This window comes from Neomonachus schauinslandi, chromosome X (genome assembly GCF_002201575.2).
Source record: "Neomonachus schauinslandi chromosome X, ASM220157v2, whole genome shotgun sequence".
In the NCBI taxonomy this organism is placed as follows: domain Eukaryota; kingdom Metazoa; phylum Chordata; class Mammalia; order Carnivora; family Phocidae; genus Neomonachus; species Neomonachus schauinslandi.
Window position 1 is genome coordinate 18,178,813 of NC_058419.1, and position 15,410 is coordinate 18,194,222.

The 15,410-nt window shown below is 44.7% G+C and overlaps 1 protein-coding gene across 2 annotated transcripts in view; it reads left to right on the top strand.

Moving 5' to 3' along the window:
* The window catches only part of HS6ST2 (heparan sulfate 6-O-sulfotransferase 2), a 283,702-nt gene that overhangs the window by 131,365 nt on the left and 136,927 nt on the right, over positions 1 to 15,410 (top strand). The gene's annotated exons all lie outside the window — the stretch shown is intronic.

Below are 15,410 nucleotides of genomic sequence, written 5' to 3' on the forward strand. Positions count from 1 at the left end.
GGACAAGCCAAGCTGGGGAGAGGGTCCGGGCAGAGGCAATTATGTGGCAAAGGGAATAAGGAAATATTAGAGAGAAAGACAGACAGGAAGCAGAGAGAGTGAAGAAGAGAATGATAAGGATTAGGGCGCAGCTGTGAGGATGGCAGGGCGGTAGGGAGGAGAATCAGCAAGCCGAGGGCCGATGGGGGACAGCTGGTGACTCCTGAGAAAGTCTGAAGTCCTAAACCTTTGTAATCTGGAGAACTTGGTTAACCACAGTGACTCATTCCCCAATTATGCCACAAATCCAGGATTTTACTGGAAAAGCAAGCAGACTGGCCCAGGACATTCTCAACTCATGCTGCTGTTTCCACTTCGATATCTGACAGAGGTTCTAGATGACAGATAAACAAAACACGGTCCCTGACTTAAGAGTCATTTAGGACACGTTTTGTTTTGCAGCTGAAACCAGGATCTGTAGTTAAACTTTCCAAAGCGATGCCCATATGCCGGTCACTGTTCTAAGTGTTTGTATTAACTCACTGAATCCTCAGAACAACGCTGGGCGGTAGAAACCATTGTCATTTCCATCTTACAGACGAAGGACTGACTGAGGCACAGAGAGGTACGGCGACCTCCCTCTGGTCACACAGCTCGTAAGTCGTGCCACAGACCTTGGGCATAATCACTGGTCTGCATCTCTCGAAAGCATATAGATGTCTGGGGGGCAGTTCCAGGAATGGAGCCCAGGTCTTCTGGCTCCCAGTTCACTGTCCTTTCTCCTGTGCTAACCAGAACTCTGTGGTACCCCCTCAGTGGAGCATCGATGGACCAAATAACATTATAATCCCACAGTGACCACAAGTATGAAAACAAACTCTTCACTCTCCCTGTCTGGTTTTGAATGGTTGTACCTCTGGGAGGGGGTGAACCCCACCTACTCCACCCCCGGGGGGGGGGTGCTGGGCTGCCCAGAACGTTGCCCTCCAACGTGGCGTTGCCGTTTGGACAGTGAGTGATTTGAAGCTGGCAGAAGGTGTCTCTACCCCTTCAGTTCAATTCCGCGCTCACGTCAAAAGCCATCCTCCAAGTGTCCGGCAATGTTAACGTGGCTCTGTGTAAGTGATTTAAAGGTAAATGGGCTGCACGAGAGGGTGATGTGCTGAACAGGAGACCAAGGTATGAAAAACAATGCTACGGAGTGGATCTCAAGGGCGTTGAGTAAACCTGCTGTCAGGATTTCCAGAGAAGATTTGATTGGGAAGAAAAACACATCTTTGCTTCATCATTTCGAAGCAATTTCATGCTTCAATTCTCCATACTTCTGTCTTCTGAACACTTCCGAGGGCCACATTTGGGCCTCAGCATCAGCCTGAAGTCTTGTACGATGGAGTCGCCGTGTGAGGGCACTCTGCGCGTGATGTAGCGAGCCACATGGGAACGCTTGATTTTGATACAACATTTAATCATTTTCTTCTGCCTCAATTAAGTTGAAAAGACTCAAATGCAGCTTAAAATTGAAAAGTGTAAGTGAATGAGAAGGTTTATATGAGATATTGAAAGCCTAAGATGTTCCCTTTTCTGAACTGAGCTAGGGAGGAGGTGCGGGGGGTGGTGAAAAGGACAGAAACCGCAGAACCTTCCCGAGGGGGGTGTCTGGTGCCGGGTGGGTGGCTGAGTCTATTATGTAAACATTTCAAATGCCATGTGGTCATTTCTTTAGGACCTTGTTTGATGGTCCATGTGGTTGTTTCTTCCACCATCCCACCAGCTTTGTTGAGATATAATTGACTTATAACATTGCGTGAGTCTAAGTTGTTCAACGTGATGATTTAATACACATATATAGTGAAATGATTAGTGTGATTAGGTTAGTTAACACATCTGTCACCTTGCATAATTACAGTGTGCGTGCGTGTGTGTGTGCGTGTGTGCGCACGCGCGCGTGTGTGTGGTAAAAACATTTAAGATCTCTCTTAGCAACTTTCCAGTTATACAATACGGTATTGAGAACTATAGACACCTTGCTATATACACATTATAGTCCCAGAACTCATTCATCCTCTAACTGGAAGTTTGTGCCCTTTGACCAGGATCTCGCTCAACATACATGAGATCATACAGTGTTTGTCTTTCTCTGTCTGACTTATCTCTGTGAGCAGAATGCCCTCAAGGTCTAACCATGTTGCCAACGGCGGGATTTTGTGGGATTGTTTCTTGGTGTGATGCTAGCCCGCGCAAATGTGGTTTCCTTCAGTGCTGGGCTTGGTGTCTCCCACCTGCACTGTGTCCTAGACTCTGCTTGGGTGCCTCACATAGATCGGGGCAGTGCTCCCAGCTCTGGATGCACATCGGAATCACCCAGGAGCTTCTCAGAAGTGCTCAGGCTCATGCCCCATCTCCTAAGATTCTGATTCATTTGGTCGAGGGTGGGGATGTGGGCATTTGTAATTTTAAAATCTCCCCAGGTGATTCAAAGGGGCAACCCATGTGGGGAAGCCCTGACTTAGAGGGTCTCATTGAATTTGGGGGGCATTTTCCTGCTCTGCTTCACTCACCCTTTTGCAATTTAGGGGGAGAATCCCATTATTTATTGTGATGAGAGTGAGAAGTGTGTCTGGTGGCCTCAGAGCTCAGAATACATGCGCCAAATCCCTTTGGAACCTTCGACCACTGGTTTGGATTGCCTCCATTTCGTGCTTCTTTTTCCAGCTAGTATTTCCAGCTTTGCCAAAGCCCATTTTTGGTAACCCCGCCTTCTGTACACCTTAAGAGAGATCGCTTGCCTTTGTAACTTCCCAGTGTGGAAGAAGTCTGCGGAGCAGGGGTTTTTAGGAGGCCCCAAGGAAAGAAGCCCTCGTCTTCTTCCATTCAAGGCTCCATTCCCAGGACCCTCTGCAACAATGCAGGCCTTCTTCTGCTCTCCCTGGCCAGCCGTCCTGGAGAGGATTTCTGAAGGCAGAGCTCATGGGGCCTGAGGGGGGCTGCTCCTGGAGACCAGCAATTCTAGACTGAAATTCTGTCTTGGCGGCTCCCTGGGAATCCCCTCGGGAAGCCCAGGTGCACACCTAGGTGAAAGAAAGCTATTGTGGAAGGACTGTGCTCTGCCAGGGACCCCAGGGCCCGGTCTGGGGGAGTGAGGGAGGAGACGAAGGGGAAAGCATCTCCAGCTGCTTCAGGTGGCCGTGAATGACGTTAGAAAACAAGGTCTGGGGCTTCGGAAGGAGCAAGCACATGTCTGTGCAGGTTGCAGCTTCCTGACAAAGAGAAAATTTCAAGAGATTTACCGACGTGCTCCCCACCCTCCACAGACGTCTGTGTCATGATTGTGAGTTTGCAAAGCACTACTGGTGTTATTTCATTATCTCTGTGACCTAAAAAGCGAGATGGAACTCTTTTGGGGCACTTACTACATGCCAAGCAGTGGGATACATACATTCACCCATATGCTACTTTAGTAACTAATTTAATCCTCACAGTACCCCATGAGGGACCTATGATTATCGTTTTGTGGATTCAGAAACCAAGGCTCAGATCATTGACATGACTTGCCCAAGGTCACACAGATTGGACAAGAACCCAGGTCAGTGTAACATGTAATGGAAGTTGGTTCCTTCCTGGGAAACACAGAATAACTCTCTTGCCTCTTTGACGTCATCTGTCAAGACCCTCCTCCCCCATATCTTCTTTTTAAGATAAACACCTTCTGTTTCTTCAGATTATTTTTAATGGATGTTTCCTAGGTTTGCCCTCTCCAGAGTCTCACCTTCTATTCTTCCTTGGTTCCCTGAAATCTGGCTTCTTTTCCAACAACTCTAATGGAACTATCTTCCCCTAGGTCACTGATGGCCAGATTGTCAAACCTAACCCTAATCAACCCATATCCAGCCTGTCTTCATAGCATGTAGCACTAATGCTGACCACTCTCTTTCTTCAGTCGGGCAATCTCATTCATTCCCATGGATGTATCATCTATATGATGACAACTCCCAAATCAAACTCTGCAGCCGTGACCTTTCTCTTGAGCTTCAGACCCATCCATCCACCTACCTGCTGGACTTGTTAAATTTCAGATATCCCATAGGTTTCTCAAACTCCACACATTCCAAAACGGAATCCAGCACCAACCACCACTCCACCCCGATTCTGCACTTCTCTCTATATTCCTTATCATGGTTTAATAGTGATATTGCCTTCCATATGCTCTACCAAGCCGGGAACTTGGGCACATCCTTCCCCTCACCCACTCATCTAAATCAATCCTTCAAATTCTATGGATTCCACTTGTTCTCAAAGATGACCTCTCTTCTCTCTGTGCCAGTGACTCCTTTACTTGAGCATGTCTTAGAGTATTTCAAGAGCTTCATAATATGTCTCTCCGATTCTACTTTACTGCACAAGTCTGTTTTCATGCTGCTGACAGATCTTTCAAGGCCCTTTTAAACTGTTGAACCCACATTTCCCAAAGTACATTCCATTGCACCCTGGTTTTACAGGATGCTCTGTGAAAAATGGGAGTGTGGTCAAGTAGCTTTGGAAAAGCCTATATACTATGCTCTTCTCCCCTTGGAGGTTCATATTGGATGTCCCGAGAAATCGTCCAGTTAAAATCCTGTTTAACTTTGTAGATTCAGCATCCCAAATGGATTTCATCGTGGAATCACCCTTCCTCCCCACGCTCACATTTTTCAGCGTAGGGCGTGCCAACAACCACCTGCAGAACACCTCTGAAACCACAGTCTGTACGTTCTGCTCCTTGGCATGGCTTACAAGGCTCTTCTTCATTTGACCTTTGCTCACCTGTCCAGCCAACCCTCCCCTTAAACTCTCACAGCTCTCATCATTATTGAGAATACCTTCTTCCTCACACACCATTTTGTTTTTGTGCTTTTCTTTTGCCTAAAAAGCCCTTCTCCCCCCTCACCCCCACCTCTGTCTGCCTTCAACTCATCACTGAAGACCCAGCTGTCTTCTATGAAGAGTTCTCTGACCCTCTCCAAGGGAGAATTGGTCACTTCTCTTTTTTTACTTCTAATGTCTGGATACATCTTGAACGTTACATTTAGAACAAATGAAATCATTCCATTGCTTTGTAGCTTTGCATGTTTCAAACCAGTCGAAATTATATAATATTTATATGTATTTATTATATTTATATAAGTTATATAATATATATAATATATAATATAATATTGAATAATCCAAACCAGTTGGATTATTTTCTATATCTTTTCATTTTAACACCATCCTTGTCTCCTGAAGGGAGCTTGGGCTCTCATTACTAACCCAACAGGAAAACAGTCCCATCCTTTCTCATTTTTGGAAAAACAGCATATGTGAGAAACCTTAGAACAAGGTCTGGTCTAGAGCACATCTAAAGGCAGTGTCCTTGCTAATGAGTTCAGCTACATGACATGCCCCACTGTGTGTTGCCTCCCCTAGACAGTGAAGTGATGGGCTTGACTGTAGGTATAAAGTAGATAATAATGCCTTGGTGTAGAAGTGAAACTCAAAGCCACCTGACCCCACGCTCCCGTGAGAGAAGTTCAAGGCCTACCTGCAGCTACTTAGCCTGGATCTCTCTCCAGTCGTCTTGGGCCTGGAGGCCTGGGAGTAGCAGCCCACCCCATGAAGACAACTCCTCAACAAAGAAAGGGAAATATCCATTATGGAGAGCTTTCTTTGTGTAGGCACGGTGCTGAGTCTTTACATGCATGATCTTACTGTGTCCTTACAAGGACTCGGTCAGATAGGAACTCTTATTAGCTTCATGTTGCAGATGAGGACATGAAGGTTCAGCAAAGTGGAATGGCCTGTCGACGTCGGTTTTACAGCTTCAGGCCCTAATCCTGTCTGCAGCACATCCTTGCTGTGCTACCGTGGGCAAATCACTTACTCTAGCCAAGTCTCCAGTTTCTCACTTGCACAATAGGAAGAACACGTGTGCCTGCCTGGTGGAATGGTCGTAAGATTTCAGTGATAGGATGTATGCGGAGTGCCTGGCATGTGGTAAGTACTCTATAAATGGTAGCTATTATGGGCTGACATCAGAGACATTATTTTCAGCCAAGATGAAGGGAAACAGGAGAGCAATTTTGTGTTAAAGGAGAGTTGGAGCCCAGAGATTATTTGGACTATGAAAAGGTCACACTTCTCAGCCAACCAAAGAGGGATCCCTTCCCCAAATGGCTGATGGTCACACTTCTCAAGGGGCATAAAGAGGCTCCATTTTCAAGGCAGTGGGGGAGAAGTCAGCCAGGCACAAGAGCTCTTCTTGGTGGGAAAAGGGCCAGCCTTGTAGGGGCTGGAACAGATTGGTAGATCTCAGCCCCAGTGCAAATCAGGGATGGGCCGGGTGTGTACTCCGGGCAGCTGAACTGTGCATGTGCATGTTGGTTTGTAATGCCTTCCCTATATGGGTAGCTGCACCCATTCCTTTAAGAGCTACAGCTGACAAATATGGACGGGCCATCTGGGAAGGGGTGCAGGTGCAAGTGGGTGGCCAAAGGGGAGCAGAACTATGATGTCAGCCCATAATAGCTACCATTTATAGAGTACTTACCACATGTAGTCAGTCTGCCTGGGTTGGCACTGTGACTCTGCCACTTGTTAGCTGTGTGACTTTGAGCTACCCACCACCTCTCTGAGGCTCAGTTCCCTCCCCCCTCTGTAGACTGGAGAAAGAGTACCTAGCTTATAGGGTTATTGGATGGAATAAAGGAATTTATCCACGTAAAGCACTCAGCGCAGACCAGGTACAAGGTAAGGGCTTAAGAAATTACAGTCACTGTCATCATCATTGGGTGTGCTGGATGTGGCGGGGGTGGGGGGAAGATGGCGGGTGGCGGGGGGGGGGACCAGCATGGATGATCAGAGAGCTTGCGGAAACAATCCCAAATGAATCTTCTCTAAATCGACTTCTGCAAACATTGCATTTACCTCCATTAATTAAAAGAAGCTTTGCCTTTTTTCCTTTCAAGTTTATTTTGTGGCTCAGATCTTAATGAGCTTTTTGAAAGACTAGAGGTTTTGATCCAATTAAAAACCATCCTCTAAGATACCAGTATCTGACAGTTCCACCGTACTCTTTCGGGCATTTTCCTTGAAATGATCGTAATGTGATATTTGTATCTTGTGAAAATTATGAGTTTTCACTAATTCTTAGGGGTTTAACTGTGAGGATGCAGCCTGCACATTTAATCTATTTTAGAGCAGCTTCATTTACTAGATGGTCCTCGTGGGTTTGGGGAAAGGATGTAAAGTATCATCAATGAGGTGTGAAGCAGGTTTTAAAGGATGGAGTCTCTTGTTTTTAGAATGGATTGAACTGCTGCAAAATCCCAGCCACTGCCCAGCTCCCCACAGTGCTGATCCTGACAGGAGCTCCAGCAGGCTTTTCCTCCACCCCCCCCACCCCTTCCCTGCAGGCACTTCTGTGCTCCTGTACCTCCCCCTGTGCTGTTGGGCCACGTGACAGCTGCTGAGTCCCCCACCCACACAGCAGTTCTCTCTGCATTCATCTTTCGGCCCCAGGGTACTACCTTACCCTTATTTCTATGATTTTCTGAAAAGTGTTTTGACGCAGGTTCAGAAGAGAAAAGCGGTGCTGACGATCACTGCTTTATATGTTGATTTTACCCTCTCTTTGTAAAAGCGGGGAGGAAGGGGGGTACAGCTCAGCTCCTGGCCCTCCTCCCTCCAACCTATTGTGCAAACAAGAGGCAGATGTCTCCTGTCACTCTGCCACCCAGAAAATTAAGTGGTTCCCACCGATCAGCCTGGCCCTCACGCCAACCAACCCACTCCATCAGCCTCACCTTCCACGTGTGGGAGACTGTATATATGTTCTTCCAGAAGCGTGAAATATTCTGATAGCTGTCAAGTGTCAAGAACGTTCTGGAGAGCAAGAAAAGGCCAACTCCAGCTTCCTTAAGACGACTTTTCAAAAAGATCAAGGACTTTAAATTCAGCTTTGCACACCACTCCCTAAGTCCTTGCAGGTTCTTAGAAGGTAAATACATTTATTGCTCAACCCAAGATTTGATATCCATTTCTTAAAAGATTTTATTTATTTATTTGAGAAAGAGTGAGCTTGAGAGAGAGCAGGAGCAGGGGGAGTGGCAGAGGGAAAGGGAGACGCAGGCTCCCCGCTGAGCAGGGAGCCTGACATGGCCGGGATCGCAACCTGAGCCAAAGGTAGATGCTCAACCGACTGAGCCACCCAGGTGCCCCTTGATATCCATTTTTATAGCTACTGTATTATGTTCGAGTTGACTTTATAATTCAGTGGAGTTGTATTTTGTATGTTGAATACATACATCACTGTATCCAGAGGCCATTCTTTATTTAAAGAACTTGGAGAACAGTGTTTATGTGACTTTGTTATAGAAACTACCTTACGATTTGGTTATGATCGCCTTTATATTACATGCATAGTCATATCTACGGTGTACTTAATGCTGAACCTCCAGTCAAGATGACAGCATTGCTTCCATGGGAAAATGTGTGCCATGACAATGACATGGCTTCTAGCAATGAATGCCTCACACCAAAACTTGAGAAATGAGCCTAGCCCAGTGCTTGCTATATACAATAGGAGTTCACTACATGTCTGTCCAATGGGTGAATTGTCTACAATCTGCTCAGCCACAACTGAGTGGAAAATGAGAGATTGAGATTCTGTTCTCTCTACTTTATCATAATTGACAATTTTAGACAAGCCCCGTAACTACTGCTGTCCCCCTTTCCTTACTAAGAGCCATCTATCTCAGAAAGGGCTGAAGAAGAAAGGACACTAAACATTAGTCTAGAATGACATTCTTTTTTTTTTTTAAGATTTTATTTATTTATTTGAGAGAGAGAGAATGAGAGAGAGCACACGAGAGGGGGGGAGGGTCAGAGGGAGAAGCAGACTCCCTGCCGAGCAGGGAGCCCGATGCGGGACTCGATCCAGGGACTCCAGGATCATGACCTGAGCCGAAGGCAGTCGCTTAACCAACTGAGCCACCCAGGCGCCCTAGAATGACATTCTTTAAAAGTGATATTTAAACTCCATTAGATAAAAAAGTAGGATAAAACCAAATCCATCATTTTAGATGAAATTTTCTTCTCTTAACTCAACCAGATAGATGGTGACATATAATCAACATGCATTTGTCAAAGATGTTATCACAGGTACTCAGCCTTGTGCTAGTCGCTGAATGACAATGTTCCTGCTCAGAGAGCTTCCGATCCAGTTGAGTAGACAACACTTCCACATGGGTGAATTGGGGTTTCTCAACCTTGGTGCTCTTGACATTCTGGGCGGGATAACTCAACAGGAGGATGTCCTGTGGACATTGTAGGATGTCCACATTGTAGGATGTTCAGCAGCATTCCTGGCCTCAACCCACTGGATGCCGGCAGCAGCCCCCTCCAGCTATAACAACCAAAAATATCTCTAGACATTTCCATTGCTCCATTTCCCCTGGGATGCAAAATCACCTCCCTTTGAAGACGGCTGGCTTTACGTGGTTTGTCATGCAAAGTAGTATGTGACTGCCAAACAAGGAAGTAAAAGAGAGGGCAGGGATTCGCTGGCAAGAAGGGGCTGGAGTGGTCAGAGACTTAAACTGGACCCCAGGAAAAGCTGGGTGAGATTTCAGTAAGCAGAGAGGTTATTGCAGGTGGAGAAAATGGCCCAAGCTGTCCACACAGGGCATCGCACTTGATGGGTTTGTGGGAGCGCCTGGTGAGTACACTGCCTGACTGGGATGGGGGAGTAAAGCGGATTGTGGGAGATGAGGCTGATGGGGTGGGTTGGTTGGTTGAACGACAGGCTGATGGGTGGGAACCACGGGATTTCTGGGCAGCAGAGTGACAGGAAACATCTGACTCTGGCTGAAGTTTGTAGGATGGGTGGGAGGGAGGACGGATGGGAGCAGGCCTCTAACCACCGTCATCCCTACTCTTCCAAAGAGAGAAGGCAAAGCAAGTGGAAATAGCACGGACTCCGAAGGCAGCAGTGGCGTCTCTTAGTTGTGTGAGCACCAGGCATCAGATCACTGACGTCATAGGATGGGCTCTGCAGATATGTTTATCTTTCTCTCCTGTGCCTGAGTGCTGGAGCTCAGAAGATGTAGATGCTGCAGATTTGTCTCCGAAACGAATTGTCTTGTTCTTCACATTCATATACTTCGCTAGGATCTTTTAGATTTAGCTCCTGGGGCAAAAATCCATAGTCTTCAGACAGGTCTCTCTTCAGCAATGTGTCTTCCAACAATTCTCTTTCCAGCTATGCTGTACCTGTCTCCTTTTCTGGAATTTTCTCAATCAATTTGACCTACTCTGTCTTCCTTCCAACAATATGAACACACGTTATTTGTGTTCAGATCCATTGATCACACCATTGTGATCATACTACTGTAAAGCGTGCCCCCCCAAAAACTTGTCTTTCGTATCTTGTTTTTGTCAAAAGTGTCTAATATTCATGTTGACGAGATGAACAATTTCATGGCATGTAGGGCATTCAGAAGGCACATCATGTGTGCCTTTACATTTTAATGACTCAGGGGTTAGTCTGGTAGCCCATCTATATGTAATCAGCAGCTACATGTGAGTATATGAAAGTGTAGGGCAGCAATAAAATCCCAGGACTTTTTCTTTTAGGACCTGTGACAAATGAAAATGAGAGAGCCCTATACTATGGCTCGTGTCATTGAAGCATGTGTTAGCTGACAGAGAAAAATTCACTTGCTTTATTAGCCAAAACAGGATAGAGATGATTTCTATCACAACTAAGCACAAAGTTATTAAAATGAAAAAGTGAAAATAGAAAATGGCACGAGAACAGAGTGAAGCCTGGTGGTTCCATGAATCTGCGCTCAGTCGGCCTTTCATTTAAATAATGGGATGACATGGGGTGCCTGGGTGGTTCAGTTGGTTAAGCATCCAACTCTTCATTTTGGCTCAGGTCATGATCTCCGGGTTGTGAGATCAAGCCCTGTGTTGGATGTGGAGCCTGCTTAAGATTTCTCTCTCTCTCCCTCTGCCCCTCCCACCCTCTCTAAAAAAAAAAATAATAAATAATAATAATGGAATGGTGTGGCCTGAGCAGATGGTGTGTCATGAAGGCCTCAGCATTATTCAAGCTCTGTTTACTTAGGAAAGAAGAAGACGCTATACCCCACTCTCTTTGATTGTATCCCATAAGGAAATCTTTTTAGTAATTTCACTTAGGAAAGGAAGTCCCCAATGGCCCTTTCATGTATCTGAGGTAGAATATGCTTACAGTATCAGCGCTGGCCCTGAATCTGTTCCATGCCTTCTGCTGTGCTAAGGGAGGTGGAGGGAAAGTGCCAAGCAGGTGATCCTTGCCCTCAGGGAGCCCACTGCAGAGCTGGGATCATTGAGAAGTCCCGCGTGGCACGGACCAAGGCTAGTATGGGCTGGAGGGCTGTGGAAAGTTTCCTGGAGGAGGTCAGATGTCTACTGGGCCTTGGGAAGTAACATGTGGAGAAGGGTCTGGGCATTTTGGGTCACAGAAGAAGAGAGCTAGCATGGTGTCTATAGGGAACGACTGGACGCTCTGCCTGGTTGGAGGAGAGAAGTAGTATATTGAGAGGCTGGATGGACAGGATGCCCCCAACTCCGAAGGTAGGGCCTTGAAAGACTATGCCCTGTGTAGTCCATGGTGCAGACATGGACCATGAAGAAAATGATACTTTGTGGGAGAAACTCCTTTTACATAGGAGTACTTCTAGAGAGTTCTATAACCCAAGTTTAAATAAGTTGTGGTGATTCCTGTAGCTATGGCTCATGCTGATCAGTTCATTGAAGGTACTTGAAACTGACCTCAAGTTCAATTGTCCATGCCTTTAGTGACTCATTCTACGGCTTCCCCCATACAGATAAGGTGTCCTTGGAATTTGGCTTCACAGCAGTTTTGAGCCACTGTCTGTAGGAGCTGTTTTTCTTGAAGCAGGAGTATTTGCACTTGGTGCTAAAAATAAATGCATGGGGTGGAGAACAGAAGAGAGAAAATAGCACTGTTTTGTAAGTGAACAAGGGGGCCCAGGAACGCTTCCCCCAGCCCCCAAAACCTTCTCCTTGGGAGTTCCTCCAAACCTAAAATCACACCCATCTGCCAGAATGTGTAAAGCTGCGTCCTTAGAATGTCTCCTGCGTCAAGACAGGGATGTTGTTAAGCTCATTTCTGTATTCCCAGCACCAGCAATAGGGTCTGGCACACATGAGACCGTCAACATTTTCCCCTTTGAATAATGTGCTGCTGAATTAATGAATTTTCAACTTTTGACATGGATGTTATTTGAATTATCATCTTTATTTTCAGCTTGGCTGTTTAATATCGAGTTTTTAAAAGTAACAGCTTTATTGAGATGTATTTCACATGACATAGAATTCACCCTTTGAAAGGTACAACTGAGTGGTTTTTAGTCTTCACAGAGTGGTGCCACCATCACCACCAATCAATTCCAGAACATTTTAACACGCCAGAAAGAAACGCCATACCCAATGACAGGCATTCCCCATTCCTTCCTCCCCAGCCCCGGGCAGCCACTAATCTGCTTTCTGTCTCTACAAATTTGCCTATATTGAACATTACATATAACTGCAATCGTACAATATGTGGTCTTTTATGTCTCGCTTTTTTCATTGAGCTCAATGTTTTCAAGGTTCATCCGTGTTATAGCACATATCGGTCCTTTATTTCTTTTTATGACTGTAATAATATTCCACTGCATGAATATACCACATTTTCTTCATCCATTCATCCATTGATGGATATTTGAGTTGTTTCTACTTTTTGGCTATTATGAATAGTGTTGCTGTCAACGTTTATGCACAGGTCTTTGGGTGGACATGTGCTTTCATTTCTCTTGGGTATATACCTAGGGGTGGAGTTGCTGGGTCCTATGGTGATTTATGTCTAATGTTTTGAGGAACTGTCAGACTGTCTTCCATAGTGCATGCACATGGAAAACATTTTACATTCCCACCAGCAATGCTCAAGGGTTCCAATTGCTCTACATTTTTGCCAGTACTTGTTATTGCCTTTCTTTTTTAGTATAGCCATCCTAGTGGTTTAGATTAATGTTGACTTCTGAATTATAAATGTATGGTATAAATATACCTATGGGATAAAAGTGTGAAAGGCTTAAACTGTTATTTCTTTGCATCGGAAATGGCCCTGCCAATACTATATTTTCCTTCTCGCATCTTTCTGAGGTGGTGGTGTTGTATTTCCTTATAGAGGAAATTAAAAAGAGATCGGGGATCTGCTGAACCAGATTTTAGCACTTTTCTGATTCACAGTGTGGTGGTCATAAGAGAACACACACTGGGCCTCAAGATAGCATGGTAAATTCTAGAAATATGTCATTTCATGACGTCTGTGCAAAGACTGCTTCTGTGCCAGTGTGTTACATTTGGAACCACACTTTGTATGTGCTCAACTTTTACACAGATCTTGAGAAAATGAAATTGAATTTTATGCCTCTTTAATTTGATTTGAGACCATGACCATGCCATTTCTTTATAATAATTACAAGAATGTATCCAATATATGACTTTCATCTTATAGTAATTACAACCATTTACCATTTATAGAACACATAGTTTAGGCCACCATAAGTCACATTTCATGCTAATCGTTTTTCTGAAAATAAAGGGTTCTGTTGTACAAACCCAAGAACAATGAGAGTGGAAAAGAAAATCAATTTATATGTCACATCAAAGAGGAGATCAAAATGAAGATGTCAAATATATGCCGAAGGCTCTCATAAATTACAAATGGTGAACCCACCGCACACTTTATTTTTAGGCAAATAAAAAATCTTGAAGTCTCATTGTAAAAGCTACTTCAAAGATGATTTGGTGACAGTATTTTCCCCCAAGGCTTTTGCCAGTCTCACACGCCAAAGGCTTCCAGTGTGAGCAGGGTTCCATGGGGCCCAAGCCCCAGCAACCAACTTAGACCTTAAGATCTGATTCTTCATTGAATGAAAGACAAGAAGCCCATTTTTATGATCTGCTTCCCATTTTTTTTTTCTTTTGGGACTAACTGAAGAATTAAAAGTTGTCTTTCTTTCTAAAGTTATAAGCAGAGTACAAAGAAGGAGTTTCAACAGCTGCTTCTTGTCATTCTATGGAAAAAACTTGTGATCTGAAAAATATCCCCAGGTCCTGCAGACGGGTCTTCCATTTCTCGCTCCCATTTTCCCTTCACACTAACAGCTTTGGCTCCTCCTCCTCCTTTACAGATCATATCTATCTCTTCAGGAAGATATTTTTTCAGATATTAAGAGTAATACATGAGAAAACAAATGTAAAAGCCCAGAAAATGTAAAGAAAACAACAATCCCCTGTAGTCTCACGACCCAGACAGCTCCATTTTGACTTACTTTCCTACACTCTTTGTTTACTTTCGTTCATTCGTTCATTCTTTATTTCACTCAACAAATATTTCCTGAACATCTACAATATGCCAGGTGCTGTGCATACCCATGGTCCTAATTTTATTTATAATTATTTGGTTTATATTTGTCAGTTTAATATCTGTCTCCCCTCCTAATCTCTGAACTCCAGGACCATCATATTCACTAAACACCACACTGTGACCACCTACCAGTCATTAAATAGTCTATGTAAATGATATTTTTTTTTAAGATTTTTTATTTATTTATTTGACAGAGAAAGACACAGCGAGAGAGGGAACACAAACGGGGAGTGGGAGAGAGAGAAGCAGACTCCCCGCCGAGCAGGGAGCCCGATGCGGGACTCGATCCCGGGACTCCAGGATCATGACCTGAGCCGAAGGCAGTAGCTTAACCAACTGAGCCACCCAGGAGCCCCGTAAATGATATTTTTAATGGCTGCATCCTAGTTCTACCACAATTTACTATTTCCTTATTGTTGGTCATTTAAGATATTTTCACATGTTTTGCTATTATCATTAACACAGTTTGAACATCATGTCAAAAGGCATACCCATTTTTATGGCTTTTGTTGTATTAGCCAAACTGCCTTTCAGAAAATCTCTACCAATTTAAGCACCTACCAGTAGTGCATTCTCAAATGCAGCTAAAGGGGATTACAAAATGGCAGACTCAAGGAAGTGAAAGACTTACCAGTCCGTTCCTTTGCCTGCAAGCAGAGTCAGAATGACCACCACCACTGGGCGGGGGGAAGCCAGTTAGCTTAGGAGAATTGAACACCCCTTGGGAGAGCTCTCCCAGTTAAGTGGCATTGTGATTTGGAGCTAAGAAGAGGCAATGGTGCAGGCTGTTTATGTAAGTTTATGGATTACCTTTACAGAGCTAGGAGTGAACTAGAGTGATGACGTCGGCATGAGCTAGAGAGATGGTGTTGGCATAAACTAAGAGAGGCAATCCAGATAGTTATTGATTCTCTATTATGTGTCAGAGCCTGTT